This window comes from Heterodontus francisci, chromosome 12, assembly GCF_036365525.1.
Source record: "Heterodontus francisci isolate sHetFra1 chromosome 12, sHetFra1.hap1, whole genome shotgun sequence".
Lineage (NCBI taxonomy): Eukaryota > Metazoa > Chordata > Chondrichthyes > Heterodontiformes > Heterodontidae > Heterodontus > Heterodontus francisci.
Window position 1 is genome coordinate 22,942,569 of NC_090382.1, and position 24,239 is coordinate 22,966,807.

Sequence of the window (24,239 nt, forward strand, 5' to 3'; positions counted from 1 at the left end):
AAAAAAATGTATGGACCTAATCACAGTTTGCTACAATCGGATTCTAAGCATAAGCATTTGCTGATGTGTGAACAAAAAGGCTCTTTTCCTGCAAATATTCAGCAATATTTCTGGAAATTTGTCATTTGTGAAAATCCATATGGGGAGGGGAGCAAAGCAACCACTGTTGGAGGAATGTCAGAAAATAGTGCATCAGCAAATCTCTGCAAGTCGGGACCGCAGTGTGTTTTAATTTAGTGATAATGAGGAGGAAAATGTCCATTAATTGGTAAAATAATTCACATAATTACTGAAGCACTTGTGATGTATTTTAATCACTAGCTAATAGGAACATTATAAAAAGCAACGTCCTGCTTTTGTGCCATTTTGTTGTACTTCAAACTTTTTTCCGTTTGACACAGTGAATAATGATCTTTTTCCCCTTATTTCATTATTTTTCTTCTCATCCTCCTTCCTATTGTCTCCAAAGCCACCAGCTCCCCTGCTGACACATAATTCCATGTGTGCCTGCATCCCCTCTGTTACCCAATAGCTGCGCTTCGCAGGTGAGTCTAGACTGTGTCGAATTACCATAAATTCCTTCAGCTGAAGGCAACGATTCCTGATGCATTTCACTGAAGGATGACATTTCAGTGGGTGACGCTGTTGCCTCTGAGTCAGGAGGTTCTGGGTTCAAGCCCCACTCCAGAAACTTTAACATATCACCTCGGCTGACAATCCAGTACAGTACTGAGGGAGTGCTGCACTGTCGGAGGAGCTGTCTTACGAATGAGACATTCAACCGAGCCCCAGTCTGACCTCTTGGGTGGACTTACAAGGTCCCATGACAGTATTTCAAAGAACATTGGTGTTCTTGCCAGTGTCTTCCCAGTGTCTTTCTGTGATTCTGTCCTTGCCAAGATTTATTCCTCTACCAACAGCAGTAAAACAGATGATCTGGCTGTTATCTCATTGCTGTTTGTGGGAGCTTGCTGTGTGCATATTGACTGCTGTGCTTCCTACATTACAATAATGCCCATCACCTTTCTGACTGATCTTTAGGTGAGCTATTAAAAGATGTCTTCTGCCTGTGAAAATGGTTCCCTCAGTAAGGAAGTTAGCAATGTTGTGGGAGAGGAAGGCAGGGCACAAAAGTAAAATAAAATTCAGAAAACTCCTCAGTTTGTAATATAAAAAAAATCCCCCTTCCAATATCTGTCATTTTGATGAAGGGAAGAAGTAATGATTCCTGCTGAAGGCAATGAATGAAAGTATAAAATGTGCTTTATTACCCACTGGATGAATCTTCTATCTAATTGCAGGCCCAATTCACCCAGTGCCCCCAGCACCTGGTACTCTATCTTTCCCCTGGAATGCCCAGCATTGGCTACAGTCATTATTACACCCAGAGACTGGAGACATTGGAAATACAATTCAATCCTGTACACTAGTTCAGGCAGAAGGGAAAATAATCAGAGGGAAACAATAAAGTGGCGCATCTGAAATGCCATCTAGACAGGAACAGCTTCACCATGGCTGACTAAACTAATCATCTCAGCACTGTATAAGCTTATGGAGCATAGCTCAGTAGGCTATAATGGGAAAGTGAATATAGCGTCATACCATTAGTGTGAACTTTCTGGGTTTATCGATGGGGATGGGGGTTGGGGTCGGGCCAAGGATGCTGAATTTCCCTCCCCACGGAGCACTGATATGGAAGGTGGCAACTCTTGCTGGGATACAATCCCATATCAGCCAGCCATGAGGTTCAGTGACATGGTGACTTGTGGCTGGGAGCAAATGACCTGTCTGGGAGGAATTGTGATGGAGGGAAGAGGGACAAGAAGGGGAAAGTATAACTGAAAGATGAAGTGAACCCATTTCACAGAAATATTGGATCTCAAGTATTGCATAGTAGGTAGAATCCAGATATCTTAAGAAATGCCTTTAGCAAAGCTGAACACCAGGGAGGCCTACGAGTTCCTAGGTGCCCTGGCAGGAGGTTCCAGGTTTGAAGAACAGTTTTCAATATGCAATCAATCACAGAAACTGGTAAAAGAAATGAAGATTCTCCTCTTGAAGTGATTAGCCATCCATCCCAGTATCCACAGACCTGCAAAACCTCTCATCTCCCCTTGTGTGGGTGCTTGTCTAAAACATTTCAGATAGGTCACGATTGTAGGCAGTGAGCAGACAAAATTTCCTCTCTATTCCAGGTCCTTCTGTTTCAAGCCATTCCTTAACCCCTCGCCCTTGGAATTTCAGGGATCTGGCTGCCAGTCTTAGCGAATCCCAGCCGTACTTTACATTTGGCTAGCAGTTGGTTCACACGAAGCAGAGACTTCAGGAACTGGCTGTGCCAACTCAGTGCTAAAGCAGTTGTAAATAAGGCTGTAAATAAGGCTGTTGTGTTGTTGCTTGTTTCTGCGTTATCTCAACGGTGTTGCACAGAGCTGTTAGCATCTCTTTATAAATATGCGCTAAGTGCTCCCGGTTGTGACAGATCTGTATCAAAGTTAATGGCAATGTGGGAGTTTTATAAGTCGGTAGTTTGAGGGTCTGTACCATTTAGGAAAGTGTAAACAAGATTGGCAGCAATAAGATAAATCAAGTTTAAAAAAAAACTTCTTGTGCATATTAAATAGGAGCCCTGTGAAATGCCAGAAGGCTTTAAACACCAACAACTTGTATTTGAGGAACACCTTTAAAACATGTCAAGGTGCTTCACGGAAGTGTTATTAGATAAAACTTGACATTGAGCCACATACGGAGATATTAGGACAGAAGACCAAAAGTTTGATCAGAGAGCTTTATGGCATGTCTTAAAAGAGGAGAGAGAGGTGGCGATGCAGAGAGGTTTAGGGAGGGAATTTTAGATATTAAGCCCTAGACAGCTGAAGGCATAGCCACCAATGATGGAATGATGAGACTGGAATATGTATATATGCAGAAGCAATTTTACACTGAGAAATGGACCTGTGAGGTTCCCTGATAACTCAATATACAAATGAACCACGTGGCCTGGCATCAAGCCTTACCAAACAGGAACATCCCAGGTTTGAGCCCTGGTCTGTGTTCAGATAGCTGATCTTGGGAGGGGTGGTTATGAGCAGACTGCAGTTAGTTCCTGTAGCCCTGGAATAAGAGGCAAAATCGGCCAGGTTTCTGATTATCCACTACCCCAGACTGGGTAGTATGCACCTGTGCATAGAGATGAGAACAGTTTCAGGTTTCACAGTGATGCTCTCTATCGCTAAGTAGTCTTTTAACACATTGATTCTTTTAAATTCTTCATGGGATGTGACTGTCACTCACAAGGCCAGCATTTATTGCCCATTCCTATTTGCCCTTGAGAAGGTGGTGGTGAGCCACCTTCTTGATCGCTGCAGTCCTTGCAGTGTAGGTACACCCACAGTGCTGTTAGAGTCGGAGTTCCAGGATTTTGACCCAGTGGCAGTGAAGGAATGGCGATATAGCTCCAAGTCCAGATGGTGTGTGGCTTAGAGGGGAACTTGCAGGTGGTGGTGTTCCCATGTGTTTGCTGCCCTTGTCCTTCTAGGTGGTAGAGGTTGCAGGTTTGGAAAGTGCTGTGGAAGGAGGCTTGACAAGTTGCTGCAGTACATCATGTAGATGGAACACACTGCTGCCACTGTGTGTTGGTGGTAGAGGGAGTGAATGTTTAAGGTGGTTTGAGCATGAGTTATTGCCTTCAGGAGAGGAAAGGGTTAAACGACAATGTCTTGAAACCATGTTCGTGTTAGAAGAGAGGATAGGTAGGGCTGCTAACTCTGGTTTGACATACTTCTGGAGGTTCCATCACATGGCCTCCAACCTGGCCCGGTTTAACAGCCTTTTCTGCCCCCATTGCCAATATTTTTATAATTAATAAGCAAAAGTGTTAAAAATCTTATTTTTAATACTCATGTAGTCTTTATTTGAGTTCCTCACAGCAATATTTAGGAGATTAGTCTTTAATTCCTGGTGAATTGGAACCCTAAAATGTAACATTGAGGCGTTTTAGATGAATAAATGAGCTGTTACGGTGGATGTTTTTTTTAATTCATCCATGGGATGTGGGCGTCACTGGCCAGGCCAGCATTTATTGCCCATCCCTAATTGCCCTTGAGAAGGTGGTGGTGAGCTGCCTTCTTGAACCGCTGCAGTCCATTTGGGGTAGGTAGAGAAACTATTTCCTGTCATGGGGGAGGTCTAGAATAACCTGAACATTACATTATATTGAATTCACAGCAAAAGGCCATTCGGCCCAACAGGTTCAAGTTGGTGTTTATGCTCCACACGAGCCTCCTCCCACAGTTCCTCTTCTAACCCTATCAGCATTATCTTCTAATCCTTTCTCGTGTGTTTATCTAGCTTCCTCTTAAAAGCATCTATGTTATTCACCTCAACTACTCCTTGTGATAGCGAGTTCCATTTTCTCACCACTACCTGGGAGGAGTTGTTTCTCTTGAATTTCCTGTTGGATTTATTGGTGACTATCTTATATTTAGAGTCTTTAGTTTAAGCTAGGCAGTTCAAGATTGATGTCAGGAAACGCCCCTAAACTTAAAGGATAGTGGAAATCTAGAATTCTCGCCTCCAAAAAGCTGTTATGGATTGGCCAATCGAAAATTTCAAAATTGAAATATATCAATTTTTGTGAGTTGAGGTTATTAAAGGATATGGAACCAAGGTGGTTAGATAGAGTTGTGGTACGTATAGAAGCTACCATCAAAAGGTTGGTTTTCCTGCGAGGAGGTGGGGGTGTGGGCATTGAGGGGTGTATGTATGTGTATGCATCATCTTGTTGCCAAGCTCTTGGCAAGTGTGAGCTGTAGTTTGCTGACTCTTGTGCCAGGAAAATTAGCCTAATCTGATTTGTGTGGATTAGGCAGGTTTGTGAGGGAGGCCCCGTCAGTGCCCAGCGGCGGTCTGGAGGAGTCCCGCTGGGCTTTGATGAGAGCTGTGACTCTGAATGCAAAAAAAAAGCCAGAAAATGCTGTAGGGAGGAAAATGAGCTTAATTTGCTTATAAAGGGACCTGTCATTACAACACAAGACTGCAAGCCAAAAAAGAGAGAGAAAAGGACCACCAACTTCAGTCAGATCAATGGGACTTTAAACACTGTGAAACGGACAAATAGGTGTTTTGCTAAATTGCAATCACCAGAAAAAGGTCAGATTTACTAAATGCCATCATGAGCACCAGCTATTTACTGATACTTGACACTTAAAAAAGAGCTCAGCTCTCAATAATAAGTGTTACAGCACACCTAATAATTGATGGATTTCATCAGAGTGACTTTTATCCAAACAGGCTGGCATGAGCCACAGTAACCATGGTAAGATAGTTGATTTTATTTCAGAGTCCCCAACTTTTCTTTTAAGAATTAAATTCAACTCTTGTTGGGGGTCCATTTCCATGGGTACCTCACCCATGTGAGGATATCCTACTGCTGCTTTTATGTCGCAGCCTGCATCTCAGGAGGACCAGCTAAATGTGCCAGTCTGCTATATAACCGACAACTCGCCGTCCCGTAAACCAGCTGTGCTATGGGGTGGGCCCTGGATTCAGCATGAGTGCTAACTTAGCTGTGGCAATTTTGGATTGTACACAGAGTAGTGATGCATGTGCATTGTGACATGAAGTCAGTGGGGTAAGGGGTGGTAGTGGGTGGGGTCAGTGGATTTACTTGCCCCCAGTAAGAGGGAGTGGCAGTCAGGGAGAACCAAGGCTTCAGCCTTAAAAAGAAAATCTGTCTGGTTTAGATAGAAGTGTCCACCGGTAGAGACCCATGATAGAGGATGTGTGGGGGGCAACTGAAAATTAAAGCGTGCGAGATGATGAGTGCCTTTTTACCCCGCCTCCCCCCCCATCCCTTCTGTGCCAAGGGTATGCTGCAGAGTTTGGGGAGGTGTGTTAGAGGAGAGTATCTGGTTTTTGCTAATTTCCCGATGGTTCCATTGGTAAATGCACCACATGATGGGCTACTGAGTCATACAGACCAGAAAAGCACCACATTCAATGCCCGGTCTGTGCTGTATCAGCTGGGGCAGTAGCACATGCACTAAAATTGGCATCAATGGCCCTTGAGCAGGGAACACTGTACCCCTTGACGCATTGAGTGCATATGGATGCCCGATGAGAACAGGACTGGACTTTGCTTTGGTGCCCGACAAAGTCACAGCCAGTAGCTAGCATTTCTTTTCTTCAAGAACGAATCAAGTGTTGCTCGTTCCCAGTGCACTGATTTTGTATCGTCAGCAGTTGTGCCAGATTCACTGAAGCTGGATGACCTGGTTAAATCAAATGTTCTAGGTAGTTGGCAAGTTTACTCTGGGTTGGCTACCTAAACCTTTTCCTGGTTGCTGTGTGGTAATCCCTACTGGAGAGAGAAGAATGTGAGTGCGGATATCCGGTGATGTTGTGCACAGCTTAGATTCTTCGAGTTATCTGCGTTCCTCCAATTCTAGCCTCTTGCACATCCCCGATTTTAATTGCCCCTCCATTGGCAGCCATTCCTTCAGCTGCCAAGGCTCTAAGGGCTGGAACTCACTGTCCCTTTTTGCCTCTCTTTCCTGCTTTAAGACACTCTCTAAAACCAATATTTTTAACCAATCCTTTGGTAACCTTTCCTAATATCTCTTTGTATGCCTCCATGTCAAATTTTATTTGCTAGCACTCATGGTGAAGTGCCTTGGGACATTATTAATACATTAAAGGTGCTATGTAAATGCAGTTACTTGTTTTTGCAGATGCCCCCCACAAACAAATAGTCTTCTGGGCTCACAAGTGATGAATGATCACTTGAGTGAGGTACCTGTTGTAAATTGAACTGTACCGCAGTGGGAGATGGACCCTTTCAGGAGATGAGAGGGTGCGGAAAAAAGTTAAAACTAAGAGCTTGATAAAATGTAAATTATTTTTGACGTGACTGCTGATTTATTTATTATAAAGGCAGGTTTGCTGATATAAATTTATGTTTACTAGTTTTCTAACGCATTTACGTTAAACTATGAGAAGGTTTTGATATAAATGATTTTTTTTCACAGTTTCGTTTTTACAGTTAGAATATCAACCCAGCAAATTGATCAAACCCATAAATCAAACCCTACTTTTGCATTAATTAAGCACTAATTAATGAAATAATAATTGCATCTTTCCCAATAAATATTTTAGCCAAACACAGACAGCAGTAAATCACGGAATGATGCCTTTTGGTCCTACAAAACTGCTGCTAATATTGCTCCCAACGCTCTCAAGAAAGAACTTGCATTTATATAGTACAATCCTTTTAATTATATTTAAAATAATATTATTATATGATGTTTTAAAAAATAGCAGTTTGCTTTCTAATCGCCATCTCCATAGGGCTGACTGGGCCTATTGTACCGTGGGATAAAACATCCTTATCTTGAAGCAACAATAGATTGGGTGGTAATCCTCTGACTTTTGTCTATGGGATTTCTCAACAAAAAAAATGGGTTAATTATCACCTACTGTAGCTCTTTGACTAACAAAAGACACAGACCTCTTTTCTTCTTTTCTGACTTACTGTAGGACCTTTGAAATATGATAGTTTAATCGGCAACACCTTCTGTATGACAATTTATGCATGCAAGGGCCTTCAATAGGTATCTCATGTTGCTGGGAACCTTACAGCAATGAGGAGATATAACCTTTAGACTGGGTATGCAATCTAGCCCTTTCATATGAAAATCCAATACACTTGGTGGGTTGGATCGTACCTCTTCACATTGCTCCCTGGCCTCTCAGAGAAGCTATTTGCTTGCAAATTGTTTAATTTTCTCTTTTATATCAAGAAAATGTCCCTCCCCCACCCCCACCCTTTATATTGGTTTTGACGTGACAATGTAACAGGGGCCTGAGGAGAGTATTAACGTTTTTGATGTCACACAAAGCTTTTTCATAAGTAAAAAGGAATACAAACATATACATTCGGAATACACTTGGATATAAAGGCATGGGGATGGGGGTGGGGAGAAGAGAGGCTGTGGAAATATTCCAGGCTTGACATTTTCCTGCACTTGTCTGCGTCGATAACCATCAACTGCTCTGAGTTTCCATCCATGAAGTGGAGAATGTCAGCTGTCAGTCAGAGCGACGGAGAATACGGGGTTTGGAGAGGCTGATGGCAGATCAAGAGTAGAACAAAAGCCATTTGGATTTTTTGTTCCATTGCCACTTGACAAAGTCCTTCTTACTTACATTCCACAGTCAGCCAGTTAAATAGGCTGAAAGTATCAGATGCAGTGACAAAGACTCCACCCCCGATGCCCCTCAACCCTCCCATCCACTCCCCTCCACACACCTCAGCCCCTTTTTTACAAAGAGCCTCCAGTTCCTTCCTCCCTAAGGAACACCAAAAATAAAACAAAACAAAAAAGCAGAACGATAAACAAAGCCGCCTAGTTTTCTATAATTCATTTCTCCTGCCTGGGGTTCTTGATATCATGCTTCCTTAACATCTCTAGCTGTCAAACCTGTTTGCATTTTTCATCATTCTGTGGCATTTTCTGTTGCTGTAGAGCATGTGGCTTTGTTGTGTGTACTCCTGCCGTATAATTATGACAGAGAGCAGCCTCTTGGTTGCTGGATATCAATCACTCGAGGGGTAACCCAATTCTGGCGGATCAAACAAACGAGATTAAGGTGTAAACCACTAAAGGCACAGAGAAGCACTCAAGGCAGCCTTTGAGAAGCAATCCTACAAAGTGCAGCTCTTTAGATGTGGCAGGATAGAGCGGCACAGAACATGAGTCAGCTCTGTATACCCACGGCAATTTATGTTTTAGAAAAAGAAAGTTCCTCTTCCCACCCCTTACGCAGAACATGACCCATAGTTGGCCTTTTCATATTTGAACCAGTTTCATTTTGAGTCACATTTAAAAATAATACTATCAGGCATATAATTTAGCACACACACTCGCAAGTGAGAGTTATTTGTTTAAGGCAAGTGATTGCCATTTAATTGTCAAGCTTCACAAGTAACCTGCCAGAGAAATATTAATGGTCTGCTGTTAACCCTCTGATTGCTGAACCAGTCAAAGGTTATGATGACAGGGTCCCCTTTTCATCAACTAAATTTTTCACATAATCATCTCAATGAGTGTGCAATGTAATAATACGCCTCAAAACTGATATCAACAATTCATTTGGGGGAGTTTGTGTCAAGCTTCACATTAACAGTTTAAGGACACAATGGTTTTGAGGACCAGCAGAGATGTTTTCCTTAGAAGGCAGAAGGCTAGGCTTGAATCTGCTAATAGAAAGAAAGACTTGTATTTCTATGGTGCTTTTCATGATCTCAGAATGCCCCAAAGCACATAACAGCCAATTAAGCACTTATGAAGTGTAGTTGCCATTGTGATATAGGAAAATGGCAGCTAATTTGTACATAGCAAGCTCCCACAAACAGCAATGTGATAATGACCAGATAATCTATTTAAGGTGTTGGTTGAAGGATAAATGGTGACCAAGAAACTGGGGCGAACTCCCATGCTCTTATTTGAAATCGTGCCATGGGATCTTTTATGTCATCTAAGAGACGAGACTGGGACTCCGTTTAACATCTAAAAGACAGCACAGGAATGTGAGCTGAGATTTTGTGCTCAAGTCTCTGGAGCGGGACTTGAACACACAACCTTTTGACTCAAAGGTGAGTATTACCCACGGAGCCACAGCGGACAACAGTAAGGACTGATGCATATTCTGAAAACTTTTTTGAAGTATTTTTGGGAGTCTCCAAAACACTTTCCCTCAGGGTGAGGTAGAATCCATGGTCATGTAAATTGTATGTGGGCTGTGGCAGAACCAAGCTAGATGGGCCAAATGCTTTTCATTGTTTCACATTTTCTGTCATCTGACAACTATTTGCCTCCCTTTTGCTCATGCTGCTTGGCTTCCTGTTTGATCTGGAGCTGAGCTTCAAGCCTAATTTCCTGCCCATTTCCAAGATTGCTTACTTTTACCTCTGAAACACTGCTTGCCTTTACCCTACCTTACTCCCGCTGCCACTCAAACCCGAATGTATGCCTTCATCGTCTCAAGGCCACTTCCCTGATGATGCTTGCTGGCCTCCTGACCAGAACCCTCTATAAACACCAAATCCTCAAAAACTCGGCTGCTTTCCTCTTGTACCACACAAAGCCTTGCCAGCACATCACCGCCATCCTCAATGAACTACACTAGCTCCCTGTCTCCGATGAATCAAAAGTAAAATTCACATTCTCATCTACAATCTCCTCCTTGGCCACATCCGAGCTTACCTCTTGTCATCTTCTCACACAACCTTCAGTCTTTTGACTCTGGCCTCCTGTGCATCCTCTCATCCATCTATTCCATCTTCATTGGCGGATCCTTCAGCCTCCTCAACTTTACTCTTTGGTACTTTCACCAACCTACCTTCCGAACCCTTCTGCAACCTAGTTTTTGAACTCTTCTCAAATGCACCTCTTCGACCATGCTTCTACCTTGGCAAACTTGGCAAGTTTAGTTTAAGCTTGTTGCCGATTGCAAGACCTGCATGCCACGGGTCCACATACCGAGCACCTCACTAAACCTTATATAAAAGCATTTTTAGATTCAATGTGGTATTTTTTTTCTATTCATTGATGGGATGTGCGCATTGTTAGAAAGGCCACCATTTTATTGCCCTTGAGAAGGTAGTGGTGAGCCGTCGTCTTGAACCACTGCATTCTGTGTGCTGTAGGTACACCCACAGTGTTATTAGAGAGGGAGTTCCTGGATTTTGACCCAGTGACAGTGAAGGAATGATGGTATATTTTCAAGTCAGGGAGATGTGTAACTTGGGGAATTTGCAAGTGGTTGTGTTCCCATGCGCCTGCAGCCCTTGTTCTTCAAGGTGGTAGAGGCTGTGGGTTTGGAAGGTGCTGTCGAAGGAGCCTCATCTAGGCAAGTGGAGAGTATTTAATCATAATCCTGACTTTGGTCTTGCAGATGGTGGATAGGCTTTGGAGAGTCAGGAGGTAAGTTGCTTGCCACATTATTTATGTGTCTGGTCCAGTTAAGTTTCTAGTCAATGGTGACCCCCAGGATGTTGATGGTGGGGGATTTAATGATGGTAATGCCATTGAACAGTATGGGGAGATGTTAGATTCTCTCTTTTTGGAGATGGTCATTGCCTGGCATTTGTGTCATTGCAGTAAAAGGATTAGAAGGTTCAGCACAAAGGACTGAATGTTCCATAAGTTTCAAAATATTACCCAACTAAGGATGATCAATCAATTTTTAGATCATAAAGGGGAAACGCCTTCCAGCTGTGAATGATTTGATCATTTTTCCGCAGCACGGTTAGTATCAAGTTAGCAGAGGCGGACCTATTGAATGCATCTTGGTTTGACACCAGACACTGTTGTGAATAGTTGCAGTTGCGAGGACACCATAAAACTGGAAAATCTTTTGAAGCATTTTATCAGTAATAGAACTTTTTGTTTAGTGTTACAAGCAGCCCTATAAGCCACCAAGACCTCCTGACCCTCAGTTCCTGATGTCAGGAATTTCCTACTTATTCGGCGTCTCTGTGTGGTAGGAAAGGATGTTATTTCTGTACAAATTAAAATAATTCAGCATTCAAAGAATTTGTGACATCTTAGTCAGTGTGGAAGCTATGTCAAAGGGAAAAGAAAGGAATTAGAAAGGAGCTGCTTAGGTGAATGCCAGGGGCTAGGATCTGTTTTCATGTGAGTTCAAGACTTTATCCCATGGGTCATCGGGCACAAGGGAAAGGTTTAACTGGGTGCATGTTTTAATTTTAAACCAGCGGGGCTACATTTTAGCCTAAATGCACCAACCTCTCAATTTCCTTTTGGAAACACTTATGGAGCTTATTTATTTATGTGACTAATTTAAACAGCAGAAAAACCTCACAGCTTGCTGGGTGGGGCGGGGGAGATAGTATAAGGCCTTGCGGGAAAACAAATCAAAGGCCAAAGGTCCAGAGACCCAGACACCTCCCTGCTGTCCGCTTTGAAGGGTGGCACATGTTGCCACCCAGCCTCCTGTCCCTCCCTCAGCCCACATATAAAAGATTGTCCTTATCTACTTTACACTCAACCACTAAATTATGAGCACTCTCTCATTGAAGGCAGTCCGCAGGCTGTTACCAATTAGGTCATGTGTTGGCAGTAAATTATCATCAGTCTTAGTTAGCTAACAAGCAGCTTGGACAATATTTGGGAAAGTAGGTATTTGGATCTCAAGTATCCGTTGAGGACTTCAGCCTCTACAAACAAATCCGAAAACAGCAGAAGAAAAAAATTCGAACATTTAGTTTGTGCAAGCAAGCATAAATTTATGTTGTTTTCTGTTACTCACAGTTTTCTCCCCATCTCTTCTGAAGGCACTGACTAACATTGGGGTATGGTTTCACAGGCACTCTCGATTAATTTGACCATTTTTTGAGCGTGAGACAAGGCAGTTTTGCTTGTTTAGCTGTTTGAGCACGGATGCTCCGAGCTCACACTATTCAGCAAAAGTCACTGGATTGAGGTCAGATTAATCCCTCTCCAATCCGACCCCAGCTAAAAATTCCAACTTTATTAAGCTAGCTAAACACTGACTGCAAATCAAAACTAGAACTTTCATACAATAACTTTCGACGAAGGTGGTATCGTTTTTAGCTTCAATTTTCTCCCTTTTTCTCCCTCCTCGCCTGGGGTATTGTGGTCGGGTATTGGTCCCAGATCCTCTAGTAGCAACTCCATTGCCCTGCTGATGAAGAATCAAATAAATTAGACAAGTAAACTGAAGCAAATTATTTAAACCTTAAGGTGATATGCACAGTGCGCTTTATAAACAAGTGTTCTTTGCCACATGCGGGTGGTTTTAGTCCCGTTCAGTTAGCTGAACTCTGAGCTACTACAGTTGGCTTGATGCCATTGGGCTATAGAGGAGAAAACCAACCTTGTATTTATGTAGTGCCTTTATCATTGTAAACCCTCCCACGATGCTTAAAACTTTTCCTGGCAGGGCATACGTGTGGGCATCCGGTGAAGTCCTGATGCTCATTCATTGTCAAATAGCCTTTGTGGTCAAGCCTCAGACATGAGGAATGGCTGTTTGGCTGGGGTATCAATAACTATATCAACAACTCGCATTTATATAGCGTCTTTAATGTAGTAAAACATCCCAAGGTGCTTCATAGGAGCATTATCAAACAATATTTGACACCAAACCACTTGAGATATTAGGGCAGGTTGGTCTAAGAGGTAGGTTTTAAGGAGTGTATTAACAGCAGAGAGGTTTAGGGAGGAAATTCTATAGAGACAAGAGAGTGTGGGAAAATGGCGCACTGACACAGAACACAAAGGTCCGAGTGTATCAGGCCTGTGTCCTCAGTACCTTGCTCTATGGTAGCGAGGCCTGGACAACGTATGTCAGCCAAGAGCGACGTCTCAATTCATTCCATCTTCGCTGCCTCCGGAGAATACTTGGCATCAGGTGGCAGGACCATATCTCCAACACAGAAGTCCTCGAGGTGGCCAACATCCCCAGCTTATACACACTACTGAGTCAGCGGCGCTTGAGATGGCTTGGCCATGTGAGCCGCATGGAAGATGGCAGGATCCCCAAAGACACATTGTACAGCGAGTTCGCCACTGGTATCAGACCCACCGGCCGTCCATGTCTCCACTTTAAAGACTGCAAACGTGACAAGAAATCCTGTGACATTGATCACAAGTCGTGGGAGTCAGTTGCCAGCGTTTGCCAGAGCTGGCGGGCAGCCATAAAGACGGGGCTAAAGTGTGGCGAGTCGAAGAGACTTAGTAGTTGGCAGGAAAAAAGACAGAGGCGCAAGGGGAGAGACAACTGTGTAACAGCCCCGACAAACAAATTTCTCTGCAGCACCTGTGGAAGAGCCTGTCACTCTAGAATTGGCCTTTATAGCCACTCCAGGCGCTGCTTCACAAACCACTGACCACCTCCAGGCGCTTATCCATTGTCTCTCGAGCTAAGGAGGCCAAAGAAGATTAACAGCAGAGAGGTTTAGGGAGGAAATTCTATAGCTTTGACCCTAGCCAGCTGAAGGCACAACTGCCAATGGTGGAACAGTGAAAATTGGGGATGCACAAGAGGCCGGAATTGGAGGAATGCTGGAGGAGATTCCAGGGATAGGGACGGGTGAGGCCATAGAGGGATATGATCCAGTGAGAGAATCAAAGCCTTGTGGAGTGGAGGGGAAAATGCTGAAGAGAAAAAATACCCCTACAAACAAAGACTTGACATCAGAAAGCTGTTCGGTGCAGCCACTATAGCCGGAGAAACAAGAAGCAAACTTTTAATGGACACTATTTGTGGTAAAGAAATGTTTTTGACAAGTCCCTGGATAAACACATTTAACGCTGTACTGAATTGCTGATATATCAGTTTCAATGACCTCATTAGTGTCAGTTAATTAAAACTTTCAGCACTTGACTTTGATTCTGTTGCAGCCCAAAAAATAGAGTTCTGATTGGACCGACACAAAGCTAGTTGCGCTAATGAATAGCAGCGATTTCTAATGGAACCGAATTATACCTGCTTCTTGCAACTCAGATAAAATATTATTAAATACACAGCAACTTTGCATAAAGCAAATTAATCAGCTGCCCGTGCTTTTCGCTTCATAATAATCTCTAGTGCTTATTGATCATGTTTTTAACGCAATTTTGAAAGCGCATGCATCAGGTTCTCGCTAATTAAAGCCACAACTTCAGAAAATGCCATAATAACGGTTAATTAGGAGGATGCTATTTTCAACATAATTTGCTAATTAGTCACTGAGCCAGTACAGTGTATCTCCCTAATTACGGGGAGGACTGAGCGTTCGGCACTTGTGACTGGAGTGCAAATGACACCATTATGGGGTCCTGCGTTGTGATTCCTCTGCAAATGGTTAATTGCCCCCTCTTTCTCTTTTGATATTGCGACAGAAAAATAATAATCTTGAACTTGTGTCAAAAAATATTTGTAACCGAGATGATGGAATTTTTTTGTGTTCATTTTGCTTTCTGATCTGGAAAGGGAAGGAGGGAGTGGGCTCATTTCTTTTTGCAAAAGAAAAACTTGCTCCAGATTTTCTCCCCTCCTTAACCAATAGCACATGCTGCCCAAAACCAGGGGACTGTCTTGCCAACCGTCCAAATGTCTGAGCCCTCATGAGTGTCGGCAAACAGTTCAATTAAGAGTGTATCACAGCCACACCTGTCTTCATCCTGACACCTACAGATGGTGCCTTTTCTGGCAGGGATCGCTGCCTTACGATCAGGAACTGGTTTGGAGCAAGCTCTTAAAATTGGGCCTACTGTCTGCCCTTGCCTTCTTTCCCCAGCTGTAAAAGACACGCCAGAAAAAAGTATATCAGTTAACCATGCCCAAGCTGATTTCTGTTTTAACCTTCATGCAATCATTAACCTAAGGGCATTGAGATCAACTATAGTAGCCCTACCGGCAACCTGATTGAGATAAGCTACTCCACCACAGCCAAGTCTGTGGACTGAATCAGATCCTTATGCCTTGGTGACAGTATCAAGAGAGTCACATGAACCTTCTTGCCAAGGGGAGAGGAGGGAAGGAGTGCATACTTAATCCAATAATAAATGAGCCTTAGTCCGGTGTCACAGTCACTTAAAGAAAACCTTATTGCAAATATTCCCGTTTAAATGGCACGCATGATAGGAAATCATATGGGGAAATGTACAGACTGTGCTCATTGCTATGCTGTGAGAGATTGTAATTAATAGAACCTTCCTCAACTTCTGTGCTGTTGTGACTGACAGTGTTACGGCTCAATCAATGTGACTTTGATGTAATTATAGCCGAGTAAAATCCAGCAAAAATTATATTTTGCATTAGAATTACATTTTGTCATCCAGATTTGGATATTTCAGGGGCAGTCATATAGGGTTTCCGGTGTCATGCCACTTTTCCTGGAGTGCCATTTTACAGCTATGGAATTTTAATCTCCCATCTTACTTCTCCCCAAAACTCTAACTTCCTTTAGCCCTACAACCCTCTATGATCTCTGCGTTCCTCCAAATCTGGCCTCTTGCACACCCTCGATTTTCACCATTGGTGCTCGTGCCTTCAGCTGCCTAGTCCCTAGGCTCTGGAATTCCCTCCCAATATCTTTCTGCCTCTCTATGTCTCTCTCTTTCTTTAAGATGCTCCTTAAGCCACCTCCTTCAACACACTTTTGGCCATTTGTCCTTGTATCTCCTTATGTGGTTTTGTGTCAAATATTTGATAATGTTTCTGTTAAAGGCACTATTTAAATGCAAGTTGTTGTTGAGTATAAAAGCAGACAATAGGCCCAATCTTAATAGCTTGTTCCAGACCAGCAAAGTACTAATAATTGGGGGAGTGTTTGTGTGTGCGTGCGTGTGCGCGTGCATGTGTGTGTGTGTGTGTGTGTGGCCAGGGAGAGGTGAGGATGACATTCACTGTTAAATCCAGTGCACTGTCCACATCAGTAATCTTTACACAACCTTCTAAGTCATGCTGGGCCCCACCCCTCCCACCCCCTAGATTCTCAGATTGTTAATGACTCCCTATTTGAACACAGTAGGTGAGATTGTCTGTCTTCATTGGCTGGGGGTGGTGGGCCAGAGAATTTGGCAGAGCGAGTCGGCCAGTTGTTACAGAACCCCCACTCAATTTTCAGTTCCTTTGGTGGTGGTGGGGTGGGGGATTCCAGAACAAGGGGGTGTAATCTTAAAATTAGAGCTGGCCATTCAACAGTGAAATATTATGCTCTCATTCCAATTCCTACACTAAACAGTGACTACATTTCAAAAGTATTTCATTGGCTGTAAAGGACTTTGGAATGCCCTGAGAGTGTGAAAAGTGCTATAGAACTGCAAGTTCTTTCTATCTTTCCAACCAAATGCTGCAGAACACTTGTCTCAGACTCTGGCCTGCTGTGTGCCTGCTTTACATCCGACAGATCCTTTTGCACACTAGGATTCTCCCGCTAATTGTTTTCTCTTTCTCTCCTTCTTCCTTTCAAAAACCCTAACTTCCGTCCTAACTTTTGGATCATGTCCCAGCAATGTAAAGGGCTTTATATAAATATAAATGGTTGTTGGTACAGGGGATTGAGAAAAGAAAGAGCCTGCATATGTAACATCTTATCAGGTCTGTCAGAAAGTACTTTACATACAAGTGCTTGCTTTGAAGTGCTATGATTGTTATTATGTAAGTGAACACAATATCCATTGTTTACACAGCAAGATCCCACAAATAGCATACAATTAGGGACAGGTTCACTTGCTTGCTTGGATTTGGTTGAGGGAGGACTGTTGGCTAAGGCAACAGGCGAGTTCCTTGCTCTCCTTCGAATTATGCGACGGACATTTTAATGCCTACCTCAACTCCTGAAATCAGCAGAGGGGGCTCACTCGATTTAATGAAGGGAAAGCTCCTCTGACAGTGCAGCACCCACTCAGTGCTGGTCCGGAGTGTCAGCCAAAAATTTTGTGCTCATTTCCCTGGGCTTGGGAGGGGGCATCTGGAATTTGATGTTTGGGCAGGAATCGGAACAACTCACCTAGCCCTGTCAAACGATCTGATGATGTCACTTGCGTAAATAAAAACTTTAACAGGGTGAAACTATGGCATAAAGATAATTACAGGATCCAGGGATTTGAGAGTCACATCCCATAATGCTGTCTGGCTTGAAAAAATCTAGCATTGGAAAAGGGAGGAAAAGTCTTCTGTAATTTGGGAAGATTATACATCAGCAGGTTGTGACAGTGAATTTGAGAAGTGGCCTGTAGATTTCCATTAAGCTTTATCTTGTATAATTGCCTGCTCAATGCATGAAACGTCATGCAAGCTGAAGTTGCATCAAAACAATGCTTTCAAAAAGATACATCAACAATTTGTCTCAGGATAAAGCAAGAGGTATGGCATCTGTGGGATACAGGTGGGATTATACATGGGAGAGAGACAGGGTGGGGGCCGTGGGGAGGGACCCTGAGACCAGCAAAGAAGCAAGCTGCTTTGTGACCCTGATGCCCCCACGCACTGCTGGGGACAGATGGGAATCTAGTACAAATCAATAAGTGTCAGCCTCGCAGATGGACAAGCAGGCGGTGTTCATATCCTCTCCCCGTCCCTCGCAAAAGGAAATCGATGAGCTCTCCATGATAGGCAATAAAGAATGATGCAATCTGACCACCACCTCCCCCCACCCCCAACCATGTCTCTAACCAGGGACTGTGGATATTAATGAGGAACCCAGTGTGTTAAAGCCAGCTCTAATTAATGTACTACAGCACGTCTGCAGTGCAATTTGCAGACAAGCAAGGAAAAGCCTTGTTTTGGAATTAGGTCTCAGTTTCGAATCCAGGGGTTTCACAGCCATGCTCCAACCTCGACAAGATCTTTTCTGGAGCAACCCCGCAATAATCAAGAAAGGGCACGTCACCTTGTTGTTGTCTTGATATCCTTTAAATGGACCAATTTAAAACTCAGTTAAGGTCTCGCTGGTCAGCCCGAGAACAGCTGTGAGTGTTGAACGCAAATGAATATTATTTTCAGCGCCAGCTAATCATCACCAGGACCAAATGGTGTATGACGTGGAGACAGTGGGAGGGGTCACTGTGAAAAGCACAGCTTGCAAACTGGCAAGGAGCAGGCTGTTTTTCCCAAAAATATGCACTGTGATTTCCTTAAGGAAAAACCTTCAAGCACAACCTCCTCCCAATACTATTATCGCTGCATATTTTTCCCCCGCCATGCTATGTCTCGACCCTTGTCAGTTGTCGTTGCAAGGAAATAAAAGCCAAGAGGAATAGTACATAGACGTTAAGTGGGTATTTGACAGTGTTAAACACGAAGAACATAAACAATACTGGATGCCACCAGCCAGGATGACTCATTAATGCCACTCTGCACTGGCTGGGAGCATTTGCATTGCATGGCAATGCTTTAATCTCCTGTGTTTTGATCACAGTTGCTTTGAGGAGGACATGCCCCTTTTGTTAGCCTAGTTCATAGCACTTAAAAGGCAATTTTTATGCTGGTGCCTTTTTAGTGCAGATCTTAGGGAGTGGACTCATAATGGAATCAATCTCAACTGAACCAGGCCATAGGGAAGTGGGCGAGTTCGGGTGCAATACTGGTTTTACACCCCACCTGAATATTACTCTCTATTGAAATGAGTCCAGTGAACCAGCAGCCAACGACAATGGGAGGGATGGAGGAAATGTGTTGCATGGAGGTAACCCTTTCTCAAGACTGGTAGAAAAGACAAAACAGAAAGGAAAAACTACTTCAAAATTAAATCTACACAACTTCCAGAATGTAGGCCCAAAAATCTTAAGGGCTGACAATCCAAGCATTCCTGTTGGCAGTGGTGTTGGATATGGTCAGGTGAAGTGGCACTTGGTTTTTCCATGGCAACCTTGGCCTACTTTAAAAATTTCAAAAGGCCTATTAGGCCCAAGAGCAGATGGCCGGTGGATTCCTCCTTTGAATCGCACTTACTCCGAGCTGAAGACTGTTACTTTTCCGAACTCCCAAAGCACACGCCAGTGCATAGCTCAGCCCTGGAAATTCCCTCCTGCAGCTACATTTCCCTTGAAGTTAGGGACCATGCTTCAGGTGGACAGAGGTTCCATCCCAAAACAAATCCTCCCACCCCATAAACCTGGTGCGTGGGCTGGAACCCAGCTCAGGACTAATTCTTTTTCCCTTCTGCCTCAGTGCTGGTCAGCTTAAACCGAAAGACCCATGACAATTCAGGGCCGTAAAATGGTCAAATCTGGTACAGTCAATCATGCACTCAGGATATTACAAAGGAGCTTCACAACCCCCTTAAAATAAAATAAGCTGAAAAGCAAAAAGAAAAGCTTGGAGTGTTGCAGGGGGGGTGGGTGGGGGGTGGGCGCTGGTGTGGTGGGGATGATGGAGAATAATTCTTTTACGTAGTGAGTTGTTATGATCTCGAATGTGCTGCCTGAAAGGATGCTGAAAGCAGATTCAGTAATAACTTACAATGGGAATTGGATATACACTTGAAAAGGAAATATTTGCAGGGCTATGGGGACAGGCTATGGGAGTAACTTTCAAAGAGCTGGGACATGCATAATGTGTGCATGTATGCTGTATGGGCAAGATTTTAACTCACTCAAAACCTTGCTAGAGTTAAAATCGGGCCCAAATATGAGTCTATAAATTAATAGGCAAATGCTTGACCCATTCACACATCAATCCTCTACTATTTTAACAGAGGTAATTACCTATTTTGCTTAACAATTTAAAAGAAAATGGTTAATGCCTGTGTCAAAATAGCTAATATCTCCATCAGTGATTTTGAAGCGTTTGCAGCAGATATAGCAGTGCAAGTGAATGGAATTGGTATCTCCTCTCACTGGTATCTCCCTTTTTCTGAAATTATTGACCTGTGGTGGGATACATGTTGGCACAGCTGCCAGCTACCCTTAGCCACCTTCCCCAAGTAGCCACTCTTCCTATGAGTTTAGGTTGTGTTGTCAGACAATGTGACTGGGGGGGCATCATAGCCATACCCCATACTGTCCTTACCCACCATTCGGGCTGCCAACCCTCCAGAACTGAGCTGAAGTCACCAGTAATTGAAGATTTAGCTCCAGGACACTGCTGCAGGCAACACTGGAGTAAAATCATTGGGAGGATTAAATAAATTGTGTGTTTATTTTTCCATTTTCTTTAAACACTTTCATTTATTAATTGTAAAAATATAGCAGATGGAGGGGAAAAGGTTGTTTGTCAATCAAAAATCATCCAATCAGGTAATGAAGAACCTGTTTACTTTCCAATTGTCTGGGAAGGCAGGGGTAGTGGGGTCCTATTGGGGGTTGGGGGGAGGGATTGTGGATGGAAGTGTCAGGTGACCAATGGTGGGGGCAGAGGAGTTGGAGGTCATGTGATGAAATCTCCTGGTAGACATCCAACCAGAGTTGGCAACCCTACTCACCATCCACACTTGCACAATCTCCTCCAAGAGGTGCTGCTGATGTTGATTTCCCCCCCCCCCCCCCCCCCTTCCAGCCTGATCTTAACCAGGGGTGTAGTGGACATCAGTGCCCTTGGGCCAGAAAGGAAAAATAATTCATCCAGGGTTCCAACACCTGAATGCTATCAAGTGACTTCTATTGGAATGCATATGTTTCAGCCTGGCTGTGATTCTTTCCATGGTTAAATATCCTGCCTATCCTTACTGTCTATGCTCACATACAATGAACTGCCACTTGCACAAGACACCACAGAAGAAGTGGTGACTGTGAAACTGTGCAGGCTTGCACGTTCAGGAGCAAACTGAAAGATACCTGGGAATGGAGTGGAGAAGTAAGCAAGAACAACCATGTATAAAAGTTGAAAATCCTGTATATGATACTTCAGTTTTTGCTCCCAGTTTCTCAGTAGGTTTTTGTTCCAGTGATATGTGGAATACAATCTCAGCCATGCTAATTGCTCTCTACAATCCCAACATCAAGTTTTCCAGTAGACTGTTCATTTTTTAAAAAAAATTACCATCTTGGTAATAAGATAAAAAGGACAGAGGTCCTCAAAATGGCTTCCAGCCCGCATAGCACTGCATGCTGGGACGAGCACTAGCGTGGGTCTGCCATGTGTGCACTGGGAGTCTTTGCAGTGGACAAATTGTGACATTGAACAGCCTCTCAGTCTGATTTAATGCACGTTCTGTAAACTTGGACCTTGCAGGTCCAGTGAATGCCCTTTCTTATTCACTCACAGCTGTGTACATGCATTCAGCTGCAAGAGGGACCCCCACCCCTGGCCACCTCCACCACTTGTGCTATTTAAAGGGCTAACCATCAAACTTTCACGTGAGGTGATTTTGACTTGCTTTTGCTGCTGCAGAGTTATTGGAAGTACTGTATTGTGTGTTATTGGAGGAGTTTTGGTGACTTGTTGGATTTGGGAGGGAGTGTTGCTGTGTTCTGACAGGGGTGTTAGAGGAGTTTTGTGACCTAGCCACATGAGTGCACTACAGTTATGGGGGCCATAGTTGCTGTTCCTCTGCATGCAACCTGTCAGAGAAATGCAGCTGAGGCTGCAGCGAGGGGAAGCTCTGTGCAGAGGGGGGAAGAGGAGGAGGGCTCTCCACAGAAGGCTCTCCCAACCAAGGGTTTTCAGAGAGCACTTCTCCTACCTCCACCTCACCCAGGAGCAATCCCTGAGGTACCTATAATTCACCAAGGAGGTGCACACCGAACTGTGCTACCTCCTTCAAAAGGACCTGCAGCCTTACACCAGGATGATGCTGCCAGTGGCTGTCAAAGAGACTGTTACTTTCAACTTCTACGCAACTGAATCCTTCCAGGCGGGAACAAGCAGCCGCCAATGTTTGCCAGCTCACTGTCCATTGCTGCATCCGAGAGGTGATGGAAGCCCTGTACACCAGGAAAGGGGATTTCATCATGTTCTCTCTAACCAGAGCGAAGAAAGATGAGAGGGCACGTAGTTTTGCCAGGGTAGCTGGATTCCCTATGGCGCAGGAGATATTGACAGCACGCGTGTCTCTGCAGGCCCCACATCTAAATGGGGAAATATAACTTAACTGCAAAGGGTTCCAGCCCATTAATGTGCAGTTGGTGTGTGACCATGCCCAGACCATTTCGGTGAGTGCCCACTATCTTGCAGCAGCTACAATGCCTTCACCCTGAGGCAGTCTGCTGTTTCTGCTGAGTTTGGGCCACCATGCTTGGACACGAGGGATACCCTCTGCACATGGATCATGACTCCCCTCCGCCCCCTGACCATGGGAGGACAACAGGCCTACAATGAAAGCCATGCTGCCACCAGGAACGAAGTGGAGCAGACCATCACCATTCTCAAGCAATGATTCCGCTGCCTGGACTGCTCGGGGGTGGGGGAGTCCAACAATATCCGTGGGATAGGGCCTCCACAATCTTGCTATTATGAGGGTGCAGCCTTTGCCTGCAGATGATCTTGCTGGATGCCCTTGAGCAGCTCTGGGCCTTGAGGACCCAACTTTGGACACACCACATTGGCATGGGTGGCAGCAGTCTGGACTGGCTGCTGAGAGGCAACAGCAGGAGCACTGAGGGAGTGGCAGTGGTGGGTGCATGAATGCTGTCATCCTGGAAGAGGACAACAGGTTCATGCACCACAGAGCCACTGGCACTCCCACAGGGCGGCACCTCAACAATCCTAGTAACCTGCCGGAGGACTGCTATGCGAGCCTGCATGCAGCTTTGTGCACTGAGATCTGCAGCCATGGTGGCAGCAGTCGGAGCCTGCATGCCAGCAGCCAGGGATCTCATGACCTCTGTCTGAGCTTCCACTGCAGCACTCAGATGTTGGGAGGCTGGGTCTGCAAGTGCTGTCATGGAACTGACCATCACTTACACACTGGAAAGGATGGGCTCCAAGCTCTGCATAATACCCTGTGCCTATTGGAACCTGACTCCTCCACGCTCCATGACAGTAACAAGAGGCTGTCTGGAGGCCAGCCAGTGCACCAAGAATCTTTGTGTGCATGCCCATCAGCGTTCTCCTGTATGCTGCCCCATCGAGATGCTCATCTGAGCTCCCTGTGGCAGAACTCGTCTGTGCTCTTGCCCTCTAGGGAGCTGGAAAATGAACTGTCCTTTGCCCAATGGCTGGCTGCAGGACACTTGTGCCCAGTGACTCACCGAGTACAGATCCTGACTTTATATTACCCAGTAAGGTACACTCTGTGCCAGCATCTGAGCTGGTGGCTGTGAAAGTCAGATCAAGCAACGGTGCTTCTTCCTCAGAAGTCTGCAGCAACTCTCGTCCTTTCTCATGAGGCTGCTGTGACTGGACAGGCAGCAGTTCTTGGGTGTTTGAAAGCAGAAAATCAGAAGGGAAGGATTGGAGTGAGGGAAGTGGGTGAGGTAGAAAGCAAGAGGTCCATGGTCACATGATCTGCAGCTTTCACTTTTTCCAGGTAGCAGGATAAGGGTATGCTGGGAATTGAGAAGGGGCACAGGCAGGAACATACCATCATCCTGAATGTTCTCAGTGGCGCTGGATGCAATGGGCTTTGGCACAGTTGTCCCCATGATGTGGAGCACCGACTCCCTCCAGAAGGCTCAGGTGATGCAGGCAGGCCTGCCCCCTCTGGTTCTGCTCTGCTTCCTCCTGTTATGGGCCACCTTGTCCTGCAAGTGAGAGGGAAGAATGTCTGTGAGTGTGTTCAATGTGTTTGGGTGATATTCCTGTCATAGCTGAATATGCTGAAG

General features: G+C 44.5%; 1 protein-coding gene across 5 annotated transcripts in view; it reads left to right on the forward strand.

Moving 5' to 3' along the window:
* Positions 1 to 24,239, forward strand: part of ebf1a (EBF transcription factor 1a) — a 523,139-nt gene that overhangs the window by 132,031 nt on the left and 366,869 nt on the right. The gene's annotated exons all lie outside the window — the stretch shown is intronic.